A 7,500-nucleotide genomic window follows, 5' to 3' on the forward strand; every position below is an offset into this window, starting at 1 on the left:
ATATTTGCCTATGCCACCGACTCTGGGGATAACAGCTATCCCAGAACACGATGCTGAGGTGCGAAAGACGCCGTTGGACGGTCAGATGTCAAGGTGCCAGGTCGACGAACAACGTTTCTCATCCACTGCCAGCGAATCAGCAACGAGAATACCTTCAAGTCTGAGATATTAAACGGGAAGAATAACAACCCCTCGGGATATTACTTTTACGCGGACCTGGACTGGGCGCAGTATGGAATATGGGCTGACGATCCAGACTCAGTTTATTTTGAGTTTGTGTTACACCGATGGCGTGGGCCAGTAATTGGAACACGAACCTATAGGCCTGGAACGTATCCTAGTAACTGGGTGACCTTTGGGGAAAGACGAAATTCTGATGGTCGTGTCACGGCGTTTAGGAGTTTGGTTTATGACAAAAAGAATAGCTCACCTAACTTCGCCGACACCTACACGCTAGAAGCAGGTACGAAAACTGAAAAAGGAGAATGAATGGATGAATGAGTGAGTGAATGAGAGAGTGAATGAGTGGGGAAGGAATGATAGAAGGAACATGTGTATAAATGAATGAATAAATAAGTAAAATGTTGGAATACCCAACTTTGCTATTTTTTTCAAAAATAAAAAAAATCATCGTCGGGTCTTCATGTTCTCAACATTTGGTCATTTGGCTTAGTCTTGGGGAAGTGAAGGTGAAAAAAATGTAGTAAAATGTAAAGAGGAGGCTCAGGGCGTGCAGAACCATTGTAATTGCTCATTAAACCTTTTGTAATTCTGTTCTTGTCGTTCTTGTCGAGGTCATCGTTGCTTCATCTAGTGAAGTGAATCGCTTTGTTCTGTAGTTGACGGACAATGTTTCACGCACAGGACGAATGCTCTCGCCCTTCAAACCCATCGAAGCCAAATTATTCGCAAAAACACGATTTTTTTCCTCAGTTATTTCCTTGGTTTGCTTGACAATGAGGACGGTGGCGTTGACGAAAACGTCACCTCATAATACGACTTTGCACTGTCTTAAGCCTTTTGCAATTAAATAGGGAGCTTAAGCACGCGTGTTTTTAGAGACGAAGACAGCAACCGCAAGTGAGCTGTTTTCCCTTTTGACTTGTCTTCACAAAACCCCATTTACATTGCCAAGTATCTTTTCTCTATTAGAGATGATTGGTATAAAAATCTGGGAGACACCAGCTTCCTGGCAAGCGAAATGTTCTCTTCCGGTTGCCATCTGCGTCTCAAAAACACGCTTGCTTAAGCTCCTTTTTATTCCATTTCGTTCCCTTCGTACCAAATAAATTAGGTACTAGCGGTATCAGAGTAAAAAGAGAAATGAAAGCTTTACATCAGTAAATACCACTTTCAGAAATGGCGACCCCTTTTACATTATTTTGTTTCCGTGTTAATTAGACCTACTGCCCTCATTTTGAAACAAAAATTCTTTTGAAATTTGATCGTCGTAGCGACGCTAGAAAGGCTTGTTTGCATTAAAACAAAGGAATATTTTCTTGGAACGCCATCATGGAAGAGGTCTTTGCTCATGTTGTGGTTGAAACCTCAAATTTGCTGATTTCACGTCATTGTAAAAAAAAAAAAACATTATGTTCAAACATGCGTACTTCACGTGCAGCACGATTATTTTATCTCTCTCAACCAAAGATATTATCGTTTAGTGGCGTTGTCGTTGCTATGGCCGTCGTCGTTTCTTAGGACCTGAACAAACGAGAAATGTTTGGCGTTTAAACAACATCAAACATTGTTTGGTGCCCAAACATGCTGATGTTGAAGTGAGTGGCCAAACGGTTAAAACATGTTTGATCAAACTTAGATCAAACTCCACAAGCAAAGAACTATGAGTCACAAATACGTAAACAACACGTGGATGCAAGCAGCTGAGCAAGTGTGGAACGCATGCGCGTGCCAAACATGTTTGATCCAGCTGTCCAAACGAACAAAACTTCGCCCATCAAACACGAGATTAAAAGAAATGTTTTAAGTTGTTTGATCGAATGTTTGATGGCCTTCAAATTTTATCAAATACGACCAAACAAGGTGGCCAAACGGTAAAATGTTTGGTAACCAAATATTTTCGGTTTGGCCAGGCCCTTAGCCTCCCTAAAGATGCCACGACGACTCCGGAAGGTTGCAAAATGAGGAGTTTACTGAAACGTCGAGTTTCGTTATTTGACCGTTTTCGTCGCAATTTCCTTTCAGTTCCCAGTGGTTGAGTAGATGGCGCTAGTCAACGTAATGTCGTTTGGGTGGCGCCGGCAGGTACGGAACACGAAGAATGCGAAAGTAAACCAGACAGATGTTATTGGATAGATGGCTGGTATATCGGTCGCAGTCGTTGGTTACCAGGGACATGTTACTACAACAAAAGTTGGAATTATCGCTGACGTTGAAAGGGATGCCAAACCTGGATTGACTCGAAAAGATGAAGCCGTCACATACTTAAACTGCCAATATAGTACTCGTAGACCCTACGGAAAATAATACGATTTTTGGCAGCCAATCAGCTACCAGATACCATTTCAAAAATCTTGAAAATTTCTCATTAGCTACATTAATTTACTCTCAAATATTGTAGACTCTTGTTATTTCAAAATTGTAAATATTTGTTGGACTTGAAAATCACCGTAGAAAGGTCGAAATGTAATTTTTTTATCGTTCGTTCTTATAAGTAATCGTAACTGTTACAAAATTCTCGATCTCCATTCGTTTTGTGCGCGCCTATTTGTCGCGTAATTCAGGCGCGATCACGTGGGTGTTTAATTTCATGTATCCAATAATTGGATACCTGTAATTGGTCACCTAAGCCATTCGCGTGTCAATCACGTGCACTTGGATAGGGTCTTTCTTTTTGTTTTCCTACTGACGTTTGCAAAACAGATTGAAAATGATTTTAACTTTTTTGACACAAAAAAGGTATTCAAAGACTTTTCATCCTCGAATTTTGTTCTAGATGCGATTAATTAATTAGTATTCGAACCTCAAGTCGTACAATTCGTACACGTAATCGCATGGGCCCGAGGACAATTAAGGACTAATTTCAAACTTTTCACAATATTGCCCGAGTCTAGAAGCGATGAGGGCAATTTGGAAAACTTTGAAAATACAAATGAAATTAATCCTTAATTGCATGAGGGCACATTGCGATTACATGTTTATCACAAAAAGGGCAAAATTATTGAGGGAAGCCCGTTCAGTGGCGCGACAAATGACAATCAACTAAAGACACTTCTTTCATTCGGTTAAAGTTCAATTCAATAAACCAATGCGCTTAATATAATAACCCCGTATTTTACATGTGGACAAAAAGCGGTTTAATCAGAGTCAGAATCTGGAAGAAGATTCTCTTGTAACTTCGCTTGCTCTGGATAAGCAACTGTTTACCAATCAGGATCAAGTAATCATGCCCTCTTGATTACCAAAAGAGTCCTCCGTCTCAACCAATCAGCATTCAGTAACTTTGTCCCGTATGTGACAAAGGGAGTAATCAGTTGTACTCGTAATTTCTAATCAGCCAAGCGCTGCGCTCTCGGCCGATTTTAAAATCACTGGCACGATTAGTCTCTGAATTGTACTCCACTCAGTCCAATTATTATACTAATTTGTTAGAGCGAGTTTCAATTGAGTGTCGTAAAACCAAAACCAAAGTAATTACTTTTGCCAATGAAAGAGGACGGAGACAATCCAGTCAACCAATCAAAACTCGAAGTAATTACACGTAGCCGACACAAAGCCACGATTGGTTTTGTTTCACTTTTGATTGGTTGAAAGAATGGCGGGAGAACTTTGAACCAATCACTGAGTGAAGTAATGTGATGCAAAACCAAAGCAATTAGCTAATTACTTTCCACAATCAACTGAAAACCGCTCTATTAACACGCTATGAATTAGTGAACTTTGAGAAAAAGATGGCTAAGCTGACGACGTACAGACAAAACCGTGTCCCAGTCTACTTTTGATCGCTGACCTCAAAATTCCTTTATTCTTTACCAGACTCAATGTGTTGGTGGGAGCGCGGGTCACGTGCCCAAGTACCAGCTGCCAGGAAATGTATTGTAAATGGTGCCACTATTCCAGACGATTCAAGAACATGCGAGGCAGCGAACTGCTGTTTCGATTACAAGAAGAATCAGTGTTACAAACCACTATGATCATAATTCTGTTGAATTGATTGCAGCTTTCGTTTCCTTCTAAAAGGAGAACGGAAGACAAAAAATGTTTTTCCTATTTGTTTTTAGAAAAAAGTACTGAAAACTAGTCTTTTTTTCTTCCAGGAAGGCCTTGAAATTTGGTCAAAACCTAAGTTGGATGTATCTCATTCAAGCGTGACATTTTGTTTTTCCTTTCGATTTCTTCTATAAGAGCAATTTGTGATGTCATTTTGCAGTTTATAATACAGTCTTTCTTTTGTTCTATGAATTTGGGAGTTCTATTTATTCAAACACCCAAAACACGAAACTGAACCGTCCAGTCGTCCTCTGATGTTTTCGGAATCGACAGCATTTGGTCAGCAGTGCGAAGTGATGTTATACTTGGTGTCGAGGCCTATCATACGGTAGCCAAAATGGCATAATTGACCTCTTTACCTTGTACCTTTTGTTTTCCCGTTTCAGACCACGTGATATTACTCTATGAAATGTCGTCATATGCACGAGCTTACGTGCGAATAACTTATGAAAAAACAAAAGGAGAATTCCCTTGAGAACATCACGTGGTCTAAAATAGGAAAACATAACCAACAAACTAAAGAAGTCAATTCCTTCATGTCTGAAGACTTGCTTGGCTAACCGAAATATTGTATTAAATTAAACCCCTCTACGTTGCATGGGATCCTCTCTTCACCCTTCCACCATCATAAAAAGACACTAGTTACTTAAAATACACTGAAGCAGGGAAGGATTTTTATGAAAAAACAAAAACGTATTCGGCATCGCTTTGAAACCAATGGTGGAATCAACTCAGAAACGGCCTGCCTCGAGACCTGTCCTTTTCTTGCCTCCAAGCCTGTCAAACCGGTTTGAATGTGCCACTTCGTGTTCTTTCACCTGACTGTCTCAAGCAATTTTGCACGAAAGCTTTTTTTTTTCAGAAACAACGCACGCAAAAGCACTGTCGAGAACCTTACAATTGCCTGATTTCATACGGAGGAAGCTGGGCACTAGTTATCGGTTTTGCCAGACGGAACTGCACTTTAGTTTGTAGATGGCGACTTGTACGAAAACTTGGCATTGGAATTGTGGCAGTTTTTTGTGTACGAATAACGACAAAACTAAAGGAATAACGTACTACACTTTGCCCAGTGATCCTTAGATTCAAAAAGGATATAGGAAGGTTCTTATAAACGAAAATATTAACTGGGGAAAATATGTTATATACAGTGGTCACTGGAGCTCGGGAAAACGAGAACATGAATCATTTGCCAGACACAATTTTTACGAAAGAATATGCTCCTAACCTGGAAAAAACTACTCCATAAAACCATCCAGGATATAAAAAGGAAAATGGACTGTACAAAAATGGTTCTTACATTAATTTTTGTACTTACATGTATGATTCATATTCCAGTCAGTGCGTAAACATTACGGTAATAGACACGCAGGCACGGTTCCGGATGACCTTCGCTTAAAGGTGTTGAAGAAATGCCAGAACAAGTTTGATTGTCTCGTTAAAGACATGTTACTCATTAAACAATTACAGCCGTGTTTAAATGTACAATCAGACTTAATTCGCGCTGTCTTTGTTTAACTTATAATATGCAAATGAACGACTCTGAACTCTTAGTTACAGCTGGTTTCCCGTGACAATCGCGCCAAGATGTCGCCGAAACGTCGGACTCTTTTATCGTTAGTTTTTGCCTGTATATATTTATCTGAATCACTGTTGATTAGGATTCAGATTTGATTATTAAATGCATGATATGCTGGTAATTTACTTATTTGCTAAATTTCAGAGTATTGTATTACTATTAACAGTTTAGAATAAACTGACTTACCAGACAGTTTCTGCAAGTACTCTAAAGCTTTTTTTCATAGTAGTTTCCTCTTTAGAAGTTTCTGTGTTGCTTTGCATAGTTTACATTTATATTACTTTCATCAAAGTTGTTTAGAAATTATATAAAACCATGATAAATCAAACTCTTTGTTTCCCTGAAAACCCAGGAGTGATGGTAGCCTTACTTGCTGTTATTACCAGTCCTCAGGTCAAGCCATGGCAATCAGAATTGCTTTGTTGAGCATCAATGTATCTTCCAATTGTAGATCATTGTAGTTAGTCTGGCTCATCTTAACAACTCTTGAGTTTTATCTGCACAAAATATTTGCTCTTGTTGTTGGTGTTGCTGTTGTTGTTGTTGTTGTTGTTGTTATTGTTGTTGCTCTTGACATTCTGAAGTAGGCTGCCCCAGTGTGCAATTCTCTTGGTTGAAGTTGTTAGAATGATTGGCTATATCAATGAGGAGTGCCATGTATCCTCAACCTGAGAAGGTGTTTTGGAGTTTTGTTCTAGGTTAGCTGGGGGATTTAGTTTTGTGAAGTTAAGTTCGTTTTGTTCTCTGTTCAGATAAGCATTTTTGTAGGACAAATGGTAATACAATCCTGAGTGATTTTTTTTTTTTAATTTCTCTAGAGTTTTAAGAAAATTCATATGTGATAAATTGATTCTGCATTTAGACAGGCCATCTACTACTTGAGAGCTCATGGATGAAATATCTCGTTTCAGTCAGTCACTGTTTTGGGTCTGCTAAATTTGCAAGCCATCGAGCAATGCGAGCCATGCGAATGTCGCATTTAAGCCTAAGCACCCATTTCAAATAGCGCTGATAAGCAGTTATTAGGTTTAAGCACCCATTTTAAAACGGTTAGCTTTCAATAACTGTGTGACTCGCATGTTGACACGCATGGCTCGCCATGTTGGCTCGAATGACTCGCAGCCATGGCTGGCATGACTCGCAGTCATGGCTCGCATGACTAGCATGGCTCGATGGCTCGCAGGTTTATAATACTCCACTGTTTTCATCACTTACATCTCAAACTACAACTTTAATTTTTTCTTTGATTCACATGTCTTGCTGATTTTGCATTTCTAAAATATTTGCTGATATGAGCAGCAGCCTTCAAGTTAGCTTTTGCCTCTTTCCTCTTCTTTAAATTTGGTCGATGCCACTTTTGAGCGGCTTCCGTGTACAGGTTAAAGACAAAAGCAGCCTTTTTATGTGTTATGAAGAGTTGCAACTGTAGAAGTATAGCAATAACATGACAACAGAGACCACACTTTCCGACAGCACATTCGCAAAAACCTTTCTTAGGGACATTATCGATGAGCGAGACAGTAGCAGTTCGTATAACTTCAGAACAAAAATTCTTTAATATGCTTGACTTGAGAAATAACTGACTACCATCTTTGAAAACCTTCTTGGTTTTCACTCGTCTTGAAGAAAACATTCGATGAGCTTTCCGAAATTGTCCTATCATTAACTATCGTCTATTAGACTGATTTCTC

Source organism: Montipora capricornis, chromosome 7 (assembly GCF_036669925.1).
Source record: "Montipora capricornis isolate CH-2021 chromosome 7, ASM3666992v2, whole genome shotgun sequence".
Lineage (NCBI taxonomy): Eukaryota > Metazoa > Cnidaria > Anthozoa > Scleractinia > Acroporidae > Montipora > Montipora capricornis.